At 42.1% G+C, this 23014-nt stretch overlaps 1 protein-coding gene and 1 long non-coding RNA gene across 8 annotated transcripts in view; both read right to left on the bottom strand.

Moving 5' to 3' along the window:
- Window positions 1–3736, bottom strand: part of LOC118619165 — a 43046-nt gene extending 39310 nt beyond the window's left edge. The window contains exons 1-2 of one of the 2 annotated variants that reach the window (XR_004957146.1): window positions 3647–3687; window positions 2775–2832 (exon numbers count right to left, since the gene is read on the bottom strand). This is a non-coding gene — a long non-coding RNA (uncharacterized LOC118619165). Of the gene's footprint in view, window positions 1–2774; window positions 2833–3646 lie in introns of both variants that reach the window. The other variant, XR_004957147.1, reaches the window with a different exon arrangement.
- Window positions 1–23014, bottom strand: part of SLC24A3 (solute carrier family 24 member 3) — a 558214-nt gene that overhangs the window by 436454 nt on the left and 98746 nt on the right. The window lies entirely within an intron of this gene.

The raw sequence follows: 23014 nt of genomic DNA, 5'->3' as shown, positions 1-23014 counted from the left end.
TATATTTGCTCTCAGTCCTTATATATTTTTCTCAAACTGTTCTAAATTTGGTGGGAGCCCCTTCAATCTGGGTCTTATGTAAAAGGAGCTAATTTTTAAGTACATTCACAAGGTCCTGGTTGTTTGAAAAGTACCCTTTCCCCTTAAAGTTTTCCTTAAGGGTGTAATAAGCTTCAGGTTGGGAGACTTAACCAACAAATACTTATTTCTCACAGTTCTGGAGGCTGGAAGTCCAAGGTCAAAGTGCCCTCAGATTCAGTGCCTGGTGAGAACCCTCTTCCTGGTTGACAGATGGCCACCTTCTCACTGTGAGGAAGGGCTCTTATCTCTTCTCTTATTATAAAGTCACTAATACCATCATGGGGGCTCCAACCTCATGCCCTCATCTAAACCTAATTAGGGCTTCAACATATGAATTTGGGAAGACACAGTCATGTAATCTATAGCACCCCACTTTGAAGCTCTGGACAGTTGGGGGCCATCTAACTGACCAAACCACAGCTCTCCTCAGGGACAGAGAGATTAGCTCTGCAGAGTCTGAGCATGTCTAGAACCCGAGTCCAACAGACTGTCCTCAGCCAGCCCTGTTCAGGGAAACCATAGGCCAAGAGACACCAGCACACTGTCCCTTCAGATAGCTGATTCCTCATTAAGGCCTGATTATGTTTTAGAATATGAGTATATGATCTGGTTAGCCCAAGAATCATACTAAAGGAACATAGTGTAAAATAGTCTATGATGTATGTTAAGCAGCCCCTTTCAATTAAAATCATGTCTAGAGACTTCAGATTATTAAAATACCGATTTCAACCAGCTTAAGAGGTGTCTAGCAATGTGAGAGGCCTTGAAGCTGGAACAAGCAAGATTTTCACACGTCAGATCACAGAAGGTCTCTACAAGTTGCCAAGGTCAAAGCCTAATAGCATAGGTAAAAGGACAGCACTCTCTGTGAATTAATTAGATGGGATAAAGCAAATGACAAATTCAGAATCTGTGAGCACCTTTCAACCACAAACTAAGTGACCTGAGTCATGTAGCAATGAAGGGGAAGGATTATTTCTGAAGAAGATCTACAGAGTAATCTTATCTCTTCCCTAAATAACGATTCTACAACACCTCCTACTACCCTGTAAACTAAATAACAAATTCAATAACGGTGCTTAACAAAATAGCCTTCATAGTTATATAAGGGAATACAATAATCAAATATTATAATGGCCAAAGTAATATAACAAGCTTATCTGTTTAGCACTGCCAGATGGTTTATATATGCCCAATGAACAGATGAACTAAAACTGAACTCAAAGACATCTTATTATGTGTTTCCTATAGGAATAATAACTGGATCTACTAAAGAGGGGGAAGGTACACTTGTGGAATGAAGTAGTGGAATAAATGTGTGGCGTTAAAAAAAAAAAAGACTGTGAATTCAATTAATTCAGGTGAACAAAGATCTTTCCATTGGCATACAACGACATTACTATTTTCTTTAACAAGTAAAACTTCTTATCCCACTTTTTATACGAGATACTGGACTTTTTCTTCACTCTTAAGTGTTGCCCATAAGTTCTGCCTCAATTTCTTCCCCTTTCATCTTGTTTGGAACCCATTCCAATCAGGATTTCGGATCCACCTGTATTGAGACTACTCCTGTCCATGTCACCAATGGCTTGGAAGTCACCTGATGTGTCAGCAGCATTCAACTCTGCTGGCTCACTCTCTTCTCCCCAGGAGCCAGCTTCTAGGTCCAACTGCATCCTCTGGTTCTCCTCACCTCCCACAGGATGTTCCTCCATGTCCTCTTTCCTGCCTGTCTGCAGAGACTTGTTCTGTCTACACTTGCTCCACAGGGGAATCTCCTCCATGTCATGGCTATAAATATAAACTTCTACATGCTTCAGAGTTCCCAGTTCATATCTATAGCCTTTACCTGTCAACTGAACTCCAGGTGCACACTTTAGCCTCCTACTCATTATTTCTTCTTGAAATACCTAGTACCAAACTTAAAATTAATATTTCCAAAATAGAACATCTGATCTTATCCCTGCAGAGCCTGTTCCACCTGCTGCCTCACCTACTCCTATAATTGCTTGGGTCAAGAATCCTAAGTTCTACTATTTATCATTCAATTCTATTTCTTCAGGAAATGTGCCTTCAAACTGTAGCTAAAATCGGATGCCTTCTTATACTCTCTCTTGTTGCCCCCCTGTTCTGAGCCTAACCATTTCAGTAGTCTCTGAAGTCTTCCAATTTCTACCTATACCCCCTACATTTTATTATCAATTCAATATTCTGCTTGATTCTGGTTACCTCACTTCTTAGAGCAAGAAGTGGCCCAACGTCCACAGTGAAAAGGATCTACAGTGGCCTCCAAGGCCCAAGGTTCTGCATATCCCTATGACCTGTTCCCACTCATCCCTTCTCCTCCTCAATCCTCTCCAGCCACACTGACTCTGTACCATCCACAGTACACACCAAGCATGTGTCCACCTCAGGCCCCTTCCCTTCCAGTCCCCTCTTCCTGAGATATATCCTCAGGAAGATATATTATTGTCCTCAGATATATCCATGATTCCCTCCTGCACCTTCTTCACAGAGTGCTCAAGTGTCCCCTTCTCAAAGACTTCTACCTCGATTTAAAATTGCAACTCACCCTACACTCCCTCAACTCCTGATCCCTCTTACCTCATTCATTTTTTTCACGTGTCACTTATCTCTTTCTAGCATACATTATATCTACCTAAGTATGTTTGTCTTCACCATCCATCTCTCACCCTATATGGCAGCTCCATGAGGGCAGAAACTGACTTCTCTGTTCCTTGTCCTTATGTCCTGGAACACATGGTGGATGACCAATAAATGTACATTGAATGAATGAACTCAGCTCTACACAGCCTTTCAGAAAAGTGGACAGAATAAGGATACATGTTTAGATCAGTAAAGTATAGTAAGCCAAGAGTGCAATAGAGGGTACTAAGGCTGGAGAGCAGACAAGTTCAAGTCAGTACCATTCTAATAATATATTGATGATAAAGACCATATGTAAGTGAAATAAATAGTCATCAAGGCAGAACAAGATGTCCTGAAGTGACATCTTGTCTTGGAAGCAAGCTAGAATGCAAGTAAAGTCTGAGGTTATACTACATAAAGTGTCACAATAAGGCTCTGAGGATGTCTAAATACACATCAATGTTTTTCTTGTTTATTCTGCAGAAGTTTGTGCAGGCAACATACAATGTGGTTGCATACCCATGTCATCTTGTATGTTCCACATTTCTATCTGGGGCAATCTTGCATGAATAAATTAAAGAAAATTATTCTGTTGGTGACCATGTGCCTTGGCATGGGGGCACAAAGCAATTGTGGCAGCCTGCTGCTCTGTTGCTTTCCAACCCAGCCATGGAGTGAGGAGAAACAGAGAGTCAACGACCTTCTCAAAAGCTAGAGCATCACAAGGTATGTCCCTTAATCTACCACTCCAGCAATCACAAAAGAGAAGGTCTTTAAAAATTCTCTTCTCATTGTGTGAATCATAACAGAATAAAATTATCCAGTGCTTGGTATAGTTAAATATGTATAGGATGTTTTAAAAATAAAATTAAAAAATTAAGAAATGTTAATCAAAATAAATGCGGGAACAGTAAACCTTTATAAAATGTTCAGGCCGATCTCTCTCCTGGTGCAAAGTCTGGTTCTAATGAATTTCTAAACAGTACCTAATTATTGGCAAGATTTGTTTTTTCTGGCTTTCCAAAGAATCCATTTCTGTAAAACAAAGAAAACACACTTTGTTCTCTGTCAAAAAAGAAAAACTGAATGTGCTGGAAATTCTCCTCCTGTCCCTCCTGACCCACAATCCAGATATTCCCCCCACCCCCACCCTACTCCACCACCCTTGCTCTGTGCCTCAGAAGGCCAGACCTAGCTCCCTTGGCCTTTGGTTTCAAGGTGGACTTGGCCAACAGCAGGCGGTTAAAGGGCAGGAGGGGAGAAATCAGGGCACTTATTCCCCTAGTTGTCTCCTGGCCCACAGTTCCTGTCAAGTGCCCCCTCTACTGCACAGTGTTGGGGTGGCTCTGACCTCTATTGCCCCTTCTGGCAAAGGGGTGGCAATGATCCTTCACTATGGCTACTCTCTGGGGCATCACCATTTTCTCTTGATTCCCTCATCCTGCCCACTTCTTGTTAAATAGACACTTCATGAAGCTATCCCCCAATACTCCTTTTGAGCTTATCATCATTTACTTCCCAGATCCTGGCCAAAAAAAGAATTCATGTTCCAAGAAGAACACCAGACACAGAGGGAAGTACAGCCCTACAGACCTGAAAGCCATGCCCAGCTCTCCCATGGCAATGGTCAGGAAGGAGCAGGGTTCTAGAAAAGACTGGCCATTAACTCTAAAAACAGGTGGGGGCTGTTCACCCAGGTTGTGCTCAGGGCTGCAGTATGGGTTCCTTCTCTTTTTATAGGGAGATGGCACTTTGACTTAAAGGCCAACTCAATTATTTTAGGAATACAAGAGAATGATGAGCAGGAATAAGAATAAGAAGGTACAATCTCAAAATAAAGTACCCCCCCCCCCAGCCACAATGGTTCAATGGTCAGAACATCGGCCCATGCACCAAAGGGTTGTGGGTTCAATTCCTGGTCAAGAGCATGTACTCAGCTGGGGTTCATGGGGGCAGCTACCAATCGATGTGTCTCTCTCACATCAATGTCTCTCTCTCTCTCTCTCTCTCTCTCTCTCTCTCTCCCCTCCCTTTCCCTCCCTCCCTTTCATTCTCTCTAAAAATCAATGGAAACAATACCCCCGGGTGAGGATTAACAAAAAGAAATAAAGCCCCACCTTCCATTCACCTCCATGAACTGTCATAACAGAGAAAAGCTGTGCTTCTTAAATGTCATCTGCCAGAGTAAAGATTGAAAAGTGAACATGAACATACCAGGATACCAGGAGGATTAACTCACTGAACAAAAGTCTGACACACTGCCCAGGAAAGCACATATCACAATATTAATGTGAACATCAGAGTGTGTTAAGTTCTTTAAAAAAAAAAAAAAGATAATTGACTTTTCCCTATTTCCAGCTATGTAGTTGGCATTCTATAGGTATAGCCTAAAGACATGTTATTAATGAATCAATAACTTGTTTTTTTCATTATATGGATGGGTGAAAATATCAAACCAGCATAGTATGGAGTCAGGAAAGGGTGATGAACAATACAACCATGGCCACAGAACATGTGACCAGGAAAATTGTGAACTTGGGGCTTGTGACCTTGTAACACTTCTTGGTATGAATCCAAGATAGTCGCTTTCTTAAGAGCAGAACTTTCTGCCCATCAATTAGAGCAGTGAACATGTCAGAGGGTTTTTAACTTAGACATGATAATATGTTTGTGGCCTAATTTCACTTCAAATATCATCAGTAGAGCCCTGGCCAGTTTGGCTCAGCGGTTAGAGCATCAGCCTGCGGTCCGGAGAGACCCGGGTTCGGTTCCCGATAAGGGCACGTACCTCGGTTGCAGTTTGTCCCCGGCCCTGGTTGGTCGTGCGGGTGGCAGCCGCTCGATGTGTCCCTTCACGTCGATGTTTCTCTCTCTCTCCCTCCCACTCTATCTGTACAAAAAATGGAAAAATATCCTCGGGTGAGGATAAAAAAATATATATATATCATTAGTAGGCAAGAAAAGTATTAAAACTAAAAATGGTTTCAAATTGATCTGAGTGGTGGGTTAGTACCAAGACAAGCAGCATTCTGGCTAATTTCCCTGCACTAATAAAGGAAAAGGGCAGTCAAATTTGCCCTCTGACATCCATTTGTAACTTATCACCCACCACCACAGATAGCCAGGAGATTTTAAGTGACTGAAATAAGAGGAATTAGTGACATAGGAAGAACAATTTTTTTATTCTAAATCATCCCAACATCAGATCATCACAGCTACTAAATATGTTCAATAATCACAACCAATATTTCCCAGACAAGAAAAAGATAAAGGAGTGACAAGAAAAGCTAAAGAGACAAGAAGAAGATGAGAAAAAAGAGTGAGGGGGAGGATGAAGAGAAGGAGGAGGAAGAGAAGGAGAAGGAGAAACATAGGAACATAATTAAAAGAATAAAATGGCAATAAACATGTAACTGTAAATAAATACTTTAAATGTAAATGGCTTAAATGCTCCATCAAAAGACATAGGATAGCTGAACGGATAAGAAAAGAGGACCCGTATATATGCTTCCACAAGAGAGCCACCTCAGAATGAAAGATACACACAGACTAAAAGTAGAGGAATGAAAAAATACTTCATGCAAATGGAAACAAAGAACAGTAACAACAACAAAAAGCTGGGGTAGCAATACTTATATCAGACAAAATAAATTTTAAAACAAAGGTGACAGTAAGAGACAAAGAAGGATACCGCATAATGACAAAGGAAGCAATTGATAGAACTTTTGTAAATATTTATGCACTCAACATATGAGCACCTAAATATATCAAGCAAATCTTGATGGACAGTAACACAGTCATAGTAGGGGACTTTAACAGCCCATTTACATTTGATATATCTTCCAGAAATAAAATCAAGCAGGAAACATTAGCCTTAAGTGACACACTACGTAAGATGAATTTAATTGATATCTTCAAAGCACTCCAAAGCAGCAAAATATACATTCTTCTCAAGGCCTCATGGAACATTTTCTAGGATATAACATGTTAGGACACAAAATAAGTCAATAAATTTAAGAAGATCAAAATCATATTAAGCATTTTTCTGACCATAATGATATAAAACTAGAAATTAATTACAAGTGAAAAACAAAACAAAACAAAACAAAACATTATAAACACACAAAGACATGGAGGCTAAATAACATGTTACAAAACAATGAATGGGTTACAATGAGATCAAGGAATAAATCAAAAGATATCTTGAAGCAATTGAAAATGAGAACACAACAACCCAAAATCTATGGGACATAGCAAATCAGCCCTAAGAGTAATATTTATAGCATTACAAGCATACCTCCACAAACAAGAACAATCACAAATAAGCAATCTTATTTTACACTGGAAAGAACTAGAAAAACAACAACAAACAAAGCCCAAAGTCAGTAGAAGAGAGGAAATAATAAAGATAAGTGCAAAAATAAACAAAATAGAGTCTAAAAATGCAATACAAAACATCAATGAAACCATGAGCTGGTTCTGTGAAAAGATAAATAAGATTGAAAAATCTTTAATCAGACTCACCAAGAAAAAAGAGAGGACCCCAAAAAAATAAAATCAGAAGTGAAAGAGAAAAAGTAACAATTAACTCCACAGATATACAAAGGATTGTAAGAAGATATTATGAACAACTATAGGCCAACAAATCAGACAATCTGAATGAAATAGATAAATTCCTAGAAATATACAATCTTCCTAAACTAAATTAGGAAGAATCAGAGAATCTAAACAGACAGATTACAATTAATAAAATTGAAGCAGTAATTTTTTAAAAAAAGACTCCTAACAAGCAAAAGCCATAGACTGAATGGCTTCACAGGTGAATTTCACCAAACATTTAAAGAACTAACACCTATCCTTCTCAAACTATTCCAAAAAATTCAAGAGGAGGGAAGACTCCCAAGCTCATTATCAAGGCCAGCATTACCCTAATTCCAAACCAGATAAAGATATTACAAAAAAAAAAAAAAGTATAGGCTTATATCCCTGATGAACACAGATGCTGAATCCTCAGCAAAATATTAGCTAACCAAATCCAGCAATACATTACAAAGTTCATACACTATGGTCAAGTGGGATTTATTACTGGAATGCATGGTTGGTATTATACCTGAAAATCAATAAATGTGATATGCCACATAAACAAAATGAAGGATAAAAATCACAATCATATTAATAGATGTAGGAAAAGTATTAAATCCAGCACCCACCTAGGATAAAAACTACCAAAAAAGTGGGAATGGAGGGGACATACCTTAATGTAATAAAGGCCATGTATGACAAACCCACAGCCAACATCATACTCAATGAGCAAAAACTAAAAGTGTTTCCATTAAGATTGGGAACAAAACAGGGATGTCCACTTTCACCACTCTTACTCAACATACTGAAAGTGTTAGCCACAGCAATCAGACAAGTAGAAGGAAAAAAGAAGGTATCCAAATTGGAAAGGAAGAAGTAAAACTGTCATTTGCAGATGACATCATACTGTATATAAAGAACCCTAAAGACTCTACCAAAAACAATGAGAACTTGTAGAGAAATTCAGTAAAGTAGTAGGGTAAACACTAAATATTCAGAAACCAGTTGCATTTTTATACACTACTAATGAACTATCAGAAAGAGAAACTAAGAAAACAATCCCATTTACAACTGCATAAAAAAATAAAATACATTTAACCAAGAAGTTAAAAGACCTGCACTCAGGAAATTATAAGACTATGAAGAAAGAAATTGGAGAAGATATTAAAAAGTGGAAGCATATACTGTGTTCATGGACAGAAGAATTAACATCATCAAAATGTCCATACTACCCAAAGCAATCTATTGATTCAAAGCAATTTCTGTCAAAATAGCAATGGCATATTTCACAGAACTAAAAAAAAATTCCAAAAATTTATATGGAACCACAAAAGTTGGAAGGATCACATTACCTAATATTAAACTACACTACAAAACCATAGCAATTAAACAGCATGGTACTGGCATAATAAGAGACATACTGATCAATGGAACAGAATAGAAAGGCCAGAAATAAACCCACACCTTTACAGCCAATTAATATTTGACAAAGGAGGCAAGAATATACAATTGGGTAAAAACAATCTATTCAATAAATGTTAGGAAAATTGGAGAGATATGTACAAAAAAAAAATTGAAACTAGACAAACTTCTTACACCATACACAACAATAAACTCAAAATAGATTGAAGACAAATGTTAGACTCAAAACCTTAAAAAACCTAGAAGAAACATAGGTACTACAATCTCAGACATTTCTCATAGCAATATTTTTTATAATATGCTTCCTCAAGCAAGGGAAACAAAAGAAAATATAAACAAATGAACTACATCAAACTAAAAAGGTTTTGCACAACAAAGGAAACCATCAACAAAATGAAAAGGCAACACACTAAGTGGGAGAATATATTCACTGATATATCTGTTAAGGACTTAATAACAAAATATATAAAGTACTTATAAAATTCAACACCAAAAACAAACAATCCAATTAAAACATGGGCAAAGGACCTAAATAGATACTCTTTAAGAAAGACACACAGATTGGCCAGTAGACATATGAAAAGATGTTCAATGTCACTGATCATTGGAGTGCAATCTAAAACCACAATGAAATATTACCTCATACCTGTCAGAATGACTATCATCAGTTAATCAACAAACAATAATATTGGCAAGGATGTGGAGAAAAGGGAACCCTCGTGCACTGTTGGTGTGAATGCAGAGTGGTGCAGCCACTGTGCAAAGCAGTATGGAGTTACCTCAAAAAACTAAAAATGGAACTGCCTTATGATCCAGTGATTCCACTTTTGGGAATATACCCAAAGCAACCCTAAACACTGATTCAAAAGAATATATGCACCCCTAAGTTCATTGCAGCATTATTTACAAAGCAAAGATTTGGAATCAGCCCAAGCACCCACAGTAGATGAGTGGATAAAAAAAAGCCATGAGTCTGGCTGGTGTGGCTCAGTGGTTGAGCATTGATCCATGCACCAAGAGGTCACTGGTTCGATTCCCAGTCAGGACACATGCCCAAGCTGTGGGCCCAATCCAAAGTGGGGGGCATGCAGGAGGCAGCCAAAGTTCTCTCTCATTGATGTTTCTATCTCTCTCTCCCTCTCACTTCCTCTCTCTCTAAAGTCAATAAAGGGGGGAAAAAAAAGCTATGGTACATTTACATAATAGAATACTACTAGGCCATAAAAAAAGAAGGAAATCTTACCCTTTGTGACATCATGGATTGACCTGGAGAGTATTATGCTATATAAAATAAGCCAGTCAGAGAAAGACAAGTACCTATGAGTTCACTTATGTATAGAATCTAATGAATATAAACTATCAAACAAAATAGAAACAGACTCATAGAGACAAAGAACAGACTGACAGCTGTCAGAGGGGAGGGCAGTTGAGGGTGGGTAAAATGTTGAAGGCATTAAGCAAAAAAATTTTTAAAACCTCATATACACAGACAACAGTATGGTGATTACCAGAGGGAAAGGGTAGTGGGGGTATGTAGACAAGGGCAAAAGGGGGATAAATGGTGATGGAAAGAGACTTTGGGTGGTGAACACACAATACAATATACAGATGTTGTACTATAGAATTGTACACCTGAAACCTATATAATTTTATTTTCCAATGTCACCTCAATAAATTCGATAAAAAAGTAACAGCAGTGGGAAGGAGCAATTTTTCATTTAATACCAACTCTTCTGCCATCTTGGCAAATGAGGCACTAACTTTTAGTTTCTCTCCAGGATAAATGTGGTTTCCAGCATGTCTCTGACCAGAGGTTCCATAAAATGTGTGAATGGTAGTAAAAAGCCCCCTTAGGCCTCAACCTCAATATTAACTTCCTGGTGAAACTGTTGGAGGTAGGATTCAGTGGAAGAGCCAACTGGCAGGCTAAATGGCAGGCTGAGGACCCTGCTGGCCCCATGGCGTGTGGTGGCCTCAAAGTGCAGGTCTGGTCCTACAGACACCACAAACTTGACCCCACTTCTTTTTGAGGTGCACTGACCAAAGAAAGTCTTATATATAAATTAAATGATTGACTTTGTCAGAAACAACAATAGGTGAAACTTCCAGGTCCTATGAGAAGTCTAGAACATATTCATGCTTGGCCATCTAAAAGCTGTGTGTCACAGACCTGCTTATATTCTAACCACCACTTAGCACACTTGTAGTCAAACTTTGCTCCAGGTCATTGTTTACAATACTCTTCTCAATATTTTATAGAATTAAAGAATAAAGGTGATTGTATTTCTAAAAAAAAATTTTTTTTTAAAAGCCATTCACCCAAAATAGGCTGCTTTATGCCTCAGTGTTTTTGTGTCTCACTATCCGTTGATCAGATCTAGCTAATGAGGAGAAGGGCTGAGCTTGGGTTTGCTGACTCCCACGAGCTCATGGCTGCTGGGCCCATGTCTGGCATGAAGATGGTGCCTCCTGTGTGCTGAGTGGACACAAAGGAGTGCCACATTTTTAAGACCAATGTTCAGTAATCACAAGAAAAATTGTTATAGTCTAACTGGACTTCACAGAACAGGTAGGTGTAGGCTAGAGAGAAATCCCAAGTCTCTGGAAGTCTAAAATACGGCTGTAGGAAAAAAACAAGGTGAGAGGAGTTGGAAAGTCATTAGTGAACACGTCGACTTGAATGGGCTCTCCTGTTTCAAACTGGGACAATTTGAGAATCAATAATAATAATAATAACAATAAAATAGTATTAAAAAAATTCATGGTGATACTAAAAGAGAAAGGGCTCATTTGTAGAGAGGAATGCCAGCCAATGTAGAAGTGGTTGAATGGGAAATCACCATGTTGCAAACCGTGACATAAAACTGATCTTGGTGTGGATGATCCACAGATGCTAAACCCACAGGGAAAATGTTGTTGGGAAGCAGGACAGCCATACAGAGGCAAAGTCTTGTGTATATCCCAGAGCCAAATGATCAAAATTCATCATGACACACATGGGCACGTGTGTCCCCCGATGTGAGGCACTGGGAAAGACCTCACACCATTTATACAGAATATTTGCCAAAAATGTTCAACCTACATCTAATCAGGGAAACATGATCAGACAAATCCAGGGCATGGGCATTTTACAAGTGAGCAGGCCTGGACTTATCAAATGTCAGTGGCAGGAAGGAAAAAAGAAAAAGCAAAGGAACTGTTCTAAAATAAGGCAGACTAAAGAGACTTAACCAAACATAGTGTATGAACCTTGACTAGATCCCAGATTTAAAAAATAAAACCATAAAGACTTTCAGGAACAATTGGGAAAAACATCAGTATGGGCACATATTTGATAATATTGACATTTTTTTAACCAGAAAATGGAACTGTATTTATTTATCATATCAGAAGGGAACTATACAAAACTTTATAGCATCTTTAATCCACTGTCTTTTGACATACACTTTAGTTATTTTAAACATATTTAAATAGTAAACATGACATCTAATTTTCCAAGACTGAACGTGTTTAGCATGAACTTCTTCAAACTTTTTTTCCCCTTCACATATTTTCAGTATCTACACCAACTTAGTATTCCCTGTGCCCTGTGTATACTGCTTTAGTTTCAAGCTCTGTGACTGGTACACACTGATAACGTAGTAAATGTCTGTTCAATAAATTACTAATAATTTTGCAGGCTTCTGATACTCAGGTCTTAATTTGATCAAAATTTATTTGTATTGCTTTAAAAGTTTCCATGGTTACTGTTCCATTTCTTGAGTGTATTATTTGAGTGGTATTGTGTTTATGGGTGTGTCAATGTAATGCCCTTGTTGGAGCTCAGCCCTAAGTATTTAGAAGCAAAGTTCCTGATGTCTGTCTGCAACTTATTTTCAAATGATTTTAATTATACAGATAACCAATGCAATTTATTTTGTCTTTGTTTCTGGTAAAATGTTTCTAAAACTCTTCTGGCCAGTTTTGCTCAGTGGTTAGAGCATCGGCCCACAGACCAAAGAGTCTCGGGTTGCAGTTCAGTTCCTGATGGGGGTCGTGCAGGAAGCAACCAATCAATGTGTCTCTATCACATCAATGTTTTTTTCTTTCTCTCTCTCCCTATCCCTCCCTTTCACTCTATCTAAAGATACATGGAAGAATATCCTCAGGTGAGGATTTTTAAAAAAAAAAAGTTTCTCAAACTCTTGAACTTTCCTGGGTGATAGCTCGGCCTTTCATTATTCTTAAGTAGTCCCTTCTGAGCCTACCTGAGTTTAGGCTAATTAGGTGACTTAGCCCCTACATAGCCTCAGGACGAGCCTGGTCACCAGAAAGTCCAAGTGATTTGGAAGGGCTGAAACTTTTAACCCTGCCCACCAACTTCTGGGAAGAGGAAGGCAGGGCTGCAGATTGATTAGTATCAAACTTTCTAACAAGATTTGATGAGCTTCCAGGTTGGTGAAGCATTCATTGCCAGAAGAGTGGTGTACCCAGTCCCACAGGGACAGAAGCTCCTATGCACGGGACCTTTCCACACCTGGCTCTATGTACCTCTTCATCTGGCTACACCCGTATCCTTGGTAATATACTTTATTTTTCACTGAGATATAATTAACATATATAATAGCTTTCAGAATAAATGTAAAAAAATGTTTAACTAAATGTTTCTCTGAGTTCTGTGAGCCACTCTAATAAATTAATCAAATCTGTTGGGGGGAGAGTGGGGTGTCAGAACCCCAATTTATAACCAGTCAGAAGCATAGGTAACAACGTGGACTTGCAACTGGTGTCTGAAAGGCAGGACAGTCTTTATGGGACTGAGCCCTTAACCTATGTTATCTAATGCTATCTCCAGATAAACAGTGCCAGAATAGAATTAAATTTACAGGACACCCAGTCAATGTCCACTGAAAATTAGAGAACTGCTTGGTGGTAATGGAAAATACTCACAGGAAATGCAAACGCCTGTGTGTGTGAGCATGTGTGTGTGTGTGTGCACGTGTGTGTGTGTGCATGCGTGCATGTATGTAGAGAGCGAGAGATCAAGCAAATGTGATACCCTGTACACAGGATGTTGACACAGAGCCAGAAATACACAGTGTAAATAAGATCTGCTCACTTGAGGCAGAATGGCCATAGCATGAAGCAAATGAGGGAAAATGACCCTCCCAGAAAAATGAGCAGATGTCCAAACCCAAGAACTCTGGACAGGCAATTCAGTAACAATCTCCTAAATGAGACGGAAATAATATTTTAACTTCCACTCAGGCATCCCTCATGTTAATTTAACAGCTTGACCTTTAGGATGTTAGTAAATCACCATATTTTGAAGTAAACACACACACACACATACTACCTCTCCGAGTGATAAAACCTGACCTGTGTGTACCCACAGAAAACAAAGCCACGGAGAGGTTACAGCACAGAACACGGGCGTCGGTGCTTCTCTAGCCCAGCTTCTGTTCAAACATGGTTGGTTCCAGGTGCAGCCTTGATGTGCCAACAGATTTAAGCAAATGTAATTACAGGTGAGCAAGCTGGGTGGATCCCCCTTTCCAATCCATGCCTGTGGCTGCCCAGGAGCAAGGCAAGCCCAGGAGAACACCCCTAGGAGAAAACTCTGGGATTCCCCCCTCCTCCCCATTCCCCAGCTTGGGGAAGATACTGATGCCTTTTGGCAAGCCCAAGGCACCAATTCTTTAGGTGTGAGTGACCAAAGACCCCACTGTCCCGATTCCACAAACCTTTCCAACAACTCCTCTCCTGTGTCTCTCTGAGCCCTCCCCCAGTACCCTGTCCCCACCATCACCAGGTCACTATGACCCATACTCCATCCACCCAGGTGCCATCTCTGACTGGTGTTTGCACTTTGCCACTATTGAGTATTTTAAACACTCCAGTTCTTCCAGGGCAAGGAGACTATTGTATTCATGTCTGCACCCTAGCACTTCTAACAGTGTTGCACACTTAGAATGCATCAATGAGGAACAATAGGGGCTTGCAGTGAGGCAGGTCTGCCTGTGGAAGGGGGGGTCAGGTCTGCCTGTGAAGGTGGTTGGGGTGGGGGTGGCTGGGCATTGCTGAGATAGCAAACTGTGCTTGAGTTTTAGGTGTTGGTCCCAGGGTCTGATTTCTTTGTAAGGTAGTTCTGCTGGAAAATGCTTACTTGCAATAAATTTCAGCAATAATATATATACACACAGAGGAAACAATTAAGCCTATTTTGTCGCTACCAGTATCTCCCACCACTTGTTCAAATGACTGTGGAACCCATGGTTCCTTCAGATTCATTTTGGTCTTTTTCTACTTCCCTAAAGGAAGCTGACCCTCACTTCTGAAAAGTCTAGGACAGGAAGAACCGTGCAGTGAACACATCCATGGACAAAAAGAAGGAGATGCTCTGAAACTCATGTGGGAAAACTGACATCCTCAGACCATGATCCTTTTCCAGCTGCTCTCTGTGGTCTGGAAAACACTGGACACAAAGGGAAGGACTTTGTGAAAGAAAGCGCTACCTCTAAAAGAGAAATGAATCTGCCCGAGACCAAGGTGGCCACACAGCATGGAACCAGACAGTACCTCTCCACTCACAGGTGGCTTTTAACCCTGTGAGTGGCTCAAGAGGGGCTCTGATAGCACAGCCATCCACTCTGTCAGTCTAGACCTGAGAATTCCACAGAACAAACACTCAGAGAAAAAAAGTTTTTTGGTGCAAATGATTAATGTGGGAGGTGGGGACAAAGGAAGAAGGAACTGAGACATGGGGAAGATGGCCGATAACACTGGTGTGGTCAGCAGGGGCCCACTGTGGGCACCCACCTGAGGGGTGATGTCCCAACCCTATCCATCACTGGGTGAGGGCTGTTCCCGGGACTTGCTAACTCCCTGACCTTTCAGTCTGCCAATTAGGGGAACTGACTCTAGGGAAAGTCTGCTGGCAAAAGAACATGGGAGCAAGCAGGTGGAGACTCGACTGGGTGCACTGAGTAGGAGAGCAAAGGATCCACGAGCAGGGCCCGGGCAACATCTGCTTCCTGAAACATCCAGAACTCAGCTATTAATGCCCCAGCTGGGGTACCTGGGGAACCCAAAGTAAAAGGCTTTGCACCCTTTGGAGGTGAGGTTCCTCTAAACACAAGCTATAACCATTCACCCAGAAAAACAATTCTATTTCCCAACAAGAAGGAGAGAGCTGCCCTGGCTGGTTTGGCTCAGTGGTTAGAGCATCGGCCCACAAACCAGAGAGTCCCAGGTTCGGTTCCTGCTAAGGGAACATACCTCAGTTGCAGTTTGTCCCTGGCACCGGTTGGGGTCGTGTGGGTGGCAACCAGTTAATGTGTCTCTCTCACATCAATGTTTCTCTTTCTCTCTTCCTCCCACTCTATCTGAAGATAAATGCAAAAAAAAAAAAAAATTAAAAAAAAAAAAAGGAGAGAGCTGTCAGGTAACAAAAGAGACCCCAAAATGTGTGTGGTATATCCTGGTCACAGCAACCCAGGGAGGAACAGCAGCCCCCATGACTCTTTCTTGTCTGCAGTCTACAGAGAGGGGCGCAAGGCAACTCTGAGGTATGACTGGGATCTGAATCTATGTTACCATCTGTGGTAACAGGAGTGAGGGAAGTGGCTCATGGGCCTTGCCTGGCTGCTTTGCCCTGAAGCACCCTTTTCCCTTTGGCCTCTTTTCTATAAACATATCAGGTCTCATCATGGGAAGCAAAGTAGAATTGAAAGTATCACTTAGTGATTAAGGAGATACAGAAACAAGATGAGATCCGTGAGGAGGGAGACCATCCAGCCATGCTCACTCACATGGAAATCAAGGAGAATCCATATTTTAAAACTCTATTGAGACGTGAGAACACTTAAAGAAGTCTGCCTTCTAGGCAAGGACCTTCAGGTTCTTCTCACTGTCACCTCCGCAAGGCCCACCTCTGGTCATGTGACCTGTCACCCACGGGCCAATGTGGTGGCCTGGACCTTCCTCTGTTCCTGCCCAAGGGAATCAGAATAAATGAGTTTCTGGCTGATTTATGGCTCCCTTTGGCGTAACTTAACCCCAGAGTTTTGGAACTGCCAGACATTTTCAATATTGGATTTTTTTATTTGACTGATTTATTATCCACAGCTCAGATCAAGCAGGGAAATGCTCTCCTATCAAATGGACCACCACATATGCTTGCACAAGGACAAACGCTGGGGTCTTAGAGCCCCCACCCCCACTCCCCATGGGTGGCTGCAGGCGATCTCCCTTCCTTGGCTGTTTATGGCATCCCTGGGGCCCTGCTTACCTCCTCTAGTTGATTCTGAGCCTTCTCTCTCTCCAGCTACTAGTAAGTGTATATATACAGGACCCGCGCCTTATCTTTGCTAACCCCCTGATACTAGTGCTTCCAGGGACTTATGTGCCTGAGTGAACAGAACTATAACTGTCTGGCGGAGTATGACCCTTCTACCAACAGAGCCGCGGGACCTACACACATCCTGAAAATCACCAGCACATGTGCCTTGGTAAAATCCCAAGCATAGTACACAATCCCATGTCATCGCCACGACTACAACCAGAAGGAGGCCTCAGTCCTGCAAGGTAAAGGATCTGCCCCCGTCCATTCAACCCACTTGGGATGGGACCATGACCCCACCTCTTTCCAGAACATTCCATTTCATGCCTATTTGGTGCTGGATATAAAATCCCTCCAATATACACCTCCTACTTCACACCTGAGAGGGAGTCTCTGATGCCCAGCCAGAAGACTGGTCCTCAGAGTGTTATACTCTGGAAAACCCGCGTGGGGACACTGCCAGGCTGCTGCCCAGAGCCTCCTTTTCAGTTTTCACTTAAAATATTCCTAGTCTGGTGGAAAAGAAGAAAAAACAGGTGTACTTGGCACAAAGGAAACTAAACTTTCATGTGTGAAAGTCTAGAAACAGATATAGGTGTGTGGGTGAGCAGGTCTGAGTAGAACGACACAAAGAACCTTTTCTTTGCAAAAACACAAAAACAAAACCAATGATCTCCTTGAGCTGGGACAGAATGTGGGTGCCTCAGAAGCAGGAGACTTGACTGCCAGCACACTGGCCCCATGACCTACAAAATCAAAGCAAACTTCTCCTTCAGCACTTACTATGTGTGGCCTTTGACCAAATGCTAAAACATGCAGTTAGTGTTTTTAGATGAGAGGGTGATGCTGTGCTTCTGTGCAGTGTAAATCACACATCTGAAACATAAGGCCTCCCGCCCATGTCCAGACACACCGACGGGCCGTGGCCTGGTAAGCCAAGGTGTATTATTACAAGCCTCTGCTGACCACACTTCTGGAAGACTCTGAGGACGGGCAGCATGCTGAGGTGGCAGGAGGACCAGGCTGCCTGACAGCCAAGAACTTTCCACAGCAACTCCCTTCAACCTACAGACGAGGAAAGCCCTCACTCTTGAGTGAGAATACCTAAGTGCCCAGAACACCAGTAAAGACTGTTTAGAATAGGAGTAGGCAACGGCTGCTCCTTTATTTCAACCTTTCTCAGAAATATATTAGTCCTGGAAGGATGTATGTCTGTAGCCCTGGAGGTAGAGAATTTTCAAGTCAAAAAGCTTTGTTATCCATCAACAGTCCCTGGTTCTAAAAACATGAACTGGATAAATGAATAAAATAAATAGTTTATGAACTACATCGGAAATGCTCACAGAATGAAGTTTCCTTCTTGTACCCCAATACTGAAATCTTATAGCTCAGCTCATGTATCCAGCATTGTCCTGTCCCTCTGCCCACTCTTTAAAATGTATAATCTCCTGGTGGGGGGGGGGGAGCAGGATGCACAGGTTTCTAAGGCCCCGAAGGAATTAAACTTGTGATCAAGGCACCTCCCTGTTACTAACTTGAAAGGGGTAAAAGAAAAGATTCAAATACAAGTGAAACTCACCCCATGTCACAGTAATCCCCAGGACCTATGCTGAAAGCCGAAGCAGCTATGTGTCCACCTGGAATCTGTAGCTGGGACATTTTAGCCATGGAAGAATTAATGCCTCAGATTCTTAATTAAATCTCAAAATTGAACTTGCCAAGTCAGATAAGAAAGGTGTCAGGGAAGCAAGTTCGAGCCTCAGAGTTGAAATGGGCCACGACCCAGGACAGGGCTAGGTTCCAGGCTCACTCAGGTTTCTGGGCCTGCTCAGTGGCACTCAGGTGCAGAGCCCAGGATAAACCGGGGGGAGCCAACCTCCCCGTGCTCTTCCTGCACTGGACTTCATTGCACTGGAGAGTGTAGGGGCAGCTTCCGAAATAAATGCTTTCCATTTCACTTGCCTCTTCTCAGGGAACAGCGCAGGAATAAAAAGGCAAAGAGAAACAGGAATAAGGGAGGACGCAGGAGAACACTGCTGCTTGCCCGCCTCATGCTGGTTCTGATGCTGCTAGGTGGACAAAGCACTGGGGGAACCTTGCAGATGAGTGGCAATGTGCATGACTAGGAGGCAGGGGAAACCTGCATGGCCAGGCTGTGCCAGCTCCCAGGGAAACCAGGCAGTGGCCATTGACCATGTACGCCCAAGCTGCAGCAGAAAGGCCGCTGCCCACGAGCTCTGACACACCACAAGCACAGGACAACTCCCCAGTTCACACACGCACCAAAGTAAAACTTGTCACAACCCAAGGCCTTTCCTCATCACACGTGTCAACATAAAGTCGAGACAAAATGGTGTGTAAAAAATAAAACCAAACACATTATTTAAAAATCAGGAGCACAAGTTTAGCAAGTAGCAAAATGAAGTGGCTAAAGTATCCAGTCAGTGTTTTAGTAACAGGCATTTGTGAGGGAACAAAAAAAGTGATGAAAAGCCCCACCCTCCAGCCACTGTCTTCGAAGTGGCTATCAGGAGCACAGGGGGAGGAGGTCAGGGATGAGTGAAAAAAGATTTTAAGTTTTTATTCTATATAGTTCAGTACATAGAATTTCAACTATCTATGCTAAGTATATATTCCTAAATGACTCTTAAAATTTTAAAAAGTCAAAGATATCCACATAAAAGCTACATATATTTAAGCTGTTCTAAGCTTCCATATTATGGAGCTCTGGGCAGATTCAGGGGATGTCCTCCCTTCCACCTGTCCCCATGGTGGGCAGCCTGCCAACATCCCACACACATTTCATAGAAGAATGAAGCCCCTCACTACAGGGAAAAGGTGACCCTGCATTGTACACTGCTTCACATGCCCGAATAACGCTTCTAGCGCTGTGGCCTAGATGAGGGACATTCGTGGTCACTTAAAAATAACCTTGTTACCTTAATTAATTAAGCAAGTGCCATTTTGGTCCAAATGGCAATTTGTACATCCAGTTTTCCTTCCAGCTACCCCTGAATTTCCTGTTCTCAGGCCCCCTTCTATGTGCTATTCCAGTTTGGAACATGAATTAGAGCAGAAAATGGGGACAAAATTATCCACCAGTCATGACAGATGAAAGAAAGAGAATGCACAGAAAAATTCCTCATGAGACAACCAGAGCACAGGCAGCCCTGTTCTTGGATGGGCCAAGGATTACCTCTTTTATGTGATCCTTCTGAGAGATGTATTCTAACGCACTGGAGAAGCAATAAGGTGGATTCTATACTGACCAAAGTGGGCACAAGGAAGCTGCGTGTTGTGCTGATGTGCAACGGGCTGTGCTGTTTCACTGCCCCCCTCTCAAATGAGTGCCATCGTCCTCCTAGGGGTGACATCATTTAGTTGTTTTCCTTTGGAAACACTTATCAACTGAGACACCACCCCCTCCTGGAAGCCTTTCCTTACCAGCACCCTACCATCCATTCTGACCCTCTGAGGCCCCCATCAGACCCAATGCACACATCACTCTATGGATATAGCTGGCTTTCTCTTCCCTTATTCGGTGTGATTCTTGAGGGCTGAGACTGTGTCCTATTTCCACGCCTCCGCTCTACCAGAAAAGTGCATGGACCAGCAGGAAAGCTCAAGGGAAGTGGGTGTGTCTGTAAGTTATCACCTGGTCCTGGTTTCCTGTGTGTGGCCCTGGAGGGATTCACCATGTGGTAAGGAACTACCCTTGGACCCTGCTGGCTCAAAGCTGCTCACTGGCAAGTCTGTGGATCTCTTCCAGCCCCTGAGCCTTAAATATGAGTTAGGTTCACAACCAAACTCTACAGAGATATGAACTCAACTCCATACATACATGTGAGCAACAAAACCAAGGCCCCAATGGCCCTGAACTGTGCTTCTTCAAGAAGAATGGAGGCAGGGAGGGAGGAAGATAGATTATGGAGATAGTTTTCTAACTCCCTCAGAGAGACCCCAGGAAAGCAAACACAAATCAGAATGATCTCAAAAAAGGCATTTTTCCAGAACATGCTAAGCACCTGGCTAGCCTCAGAGCCTGTCTCTGAACTTTCCCTGGAAAAGCTGAATATGGCTAAAGAAACAGGTAGTGCAAGAAGCGGGGAACATGTTGATACACAACATCTGGAAAGTATGACTCCAGAGTTTGGTTATGTAACAAGGCTGAATGCGGCATCGCGCGCTGTTGATATTTTTGCTGCCCGGAAGATTGCAGCACAGAGGATGGCTGTCTCCAGTGAGGGCTTTGAGGCTGCAGATGCCATGAGGAAGAAAAGTAGCTGAGAGCAGTAAGGTCCCCCCCCCCCCCCCCCCCCCGGTAGCCACAGGTCCGTCCTGGAGCAGCCCCAGCCTCACAGAGAACTGGCCTGGACTAGAAAGGGAAGAAATAGTTCTCACAAAATTCCTGCCCTGAAATCTTCCTCCTCATGTCTCAAGCTCTCACACAGAGCCTTACTGGTTTTTATTTTATATGCAATATTTAACCAAGGAGAGAGAATGAATATTTACTGAGCATACATTAGCCTGACACTTCTCAAACTCGACTGTGCCCATGAATCATCTGGGAACATTTGAAATTCACATTCAGATTCTGTGGGTCCAGGTGGACCTGAGCTTCTGGATCTCCAACAAGGTCCCAGATGCCTCTATCCTCATACCACACCGAGTAGCAAGAGTTTAGAATATGACAAAGAGATGTTAGAAAGAGCAGTGTGAAAGCCAAGGTCCATCTGTTTAAGAAACTAAAAAATCTGTGATTAGATGCCAACATGTAGACAAGGTGGCAGGGAGGTGGAAGCAGCTCCTCAGGAACAAGCAGGCCATGCTCATGCCCTGGGACTGTCTCTGCAATAAACCTGGCTCCACTTTAGACCCTCAGGGTCTGCTGGACTCTCCATGCTGTGTAGGGTCAGGACTGAGGCAGGCTGGACACTGGTAGCAGAGAGAGCATGATGCTCTGTGCCCTGATCTAGCCCAATGATCTGAATTGTTCCCAGGGTACCTGTGTCCATGGGGCACAGATGGAAAGCCCAGCTCTCCTAGAGGAAGAGAGACTCCTTTGTCTTTATATCCCCCAAATGATGGCTCTGCCCTAGGTTGTATATGGCTGAGATACAAACAGTATCTCAAATTAATCCCCCTACACAAAGAGAAACCAGAAACAAATTACAATGCTCTTTTTTTAGGTCACTTCTCATGATGCTTAGGACCTAGCACCCTTCCAGAATGTTGATTGCTGTGGCTACCTAAAGTTGGCTTATTGCTTTTCTCCCCTAATTGGGAAAGAAAAGGGAAGTTCTAGGCCAGCACTTCTCAAACTTGAATGTGCATGAGAACCACCCAGGAGCCCGAGTTAGCAGGTCTGGTGGGATATGAAATTCTGAATTCCTAACCAGCTCCCAGGAGATCTGAGTAGCAAAAGGCCAGAGAATGTGCTAGCCACTTGGTTAGGCACTTTATTTGCACTAGTTAAGTGAATATTCGAGCCATGCCATCAGGTCAGACACAGAGCTTCCACCTGACAAATGAAAAAGCCAGTCATGAAGAACAGGAAATGAGATCAAGTTCTAGAGCTAGAAAAGGAGTATATCCAGATTTTAACTCTGGTCAGCCTGGCACCAAAGCTTGTGTTCTTTCCTTAACAAAATGATGTATTCAGTTTATTATGAGAAAGAGCAATCCACATTCAATACACTGTATCTCAGAAGGCAAGAACATAGAGAATTTACTTTAGAAAGATATCAATCAAATGCTTATCACTTTTTAAAATGGTCTGAGTTTGAAGGGATGTTTTATTTAGTTCGTTCAACTACATTCGGCAAACATCTGTTGAGTTCCCAGATGTGCAAGGCACTGCACTATCAGCAGCAGTTACTTGTGTGGAAAAGATTTCTCAATAATGCCAGATAAATGAGGTGCTTAGGTCATAGTACAGACTCCCTATCAATAAAATAAAGA

This window comes from Molossus molossus, unplaced genomic scaffold (assembly GCF_014108415.1).
Source record: "Molossus molossus isolate mMolMol1 unplaced genomic scaffold, mMolMol1.p scaffold_m16_p_6, whole genome shotgun sequence".
In the NCBI taxonomy this organism is placed as follows: Eukaryota; Metazoa; Chordata; class Mammalia; order Chiroptera; family Molossidae; genus Molossus; species Molossus molossus.
Note: the sequence above shows the minus strand (reverse complement) of the source record. Positions and strands in the feature narration are given on the sequence as shown.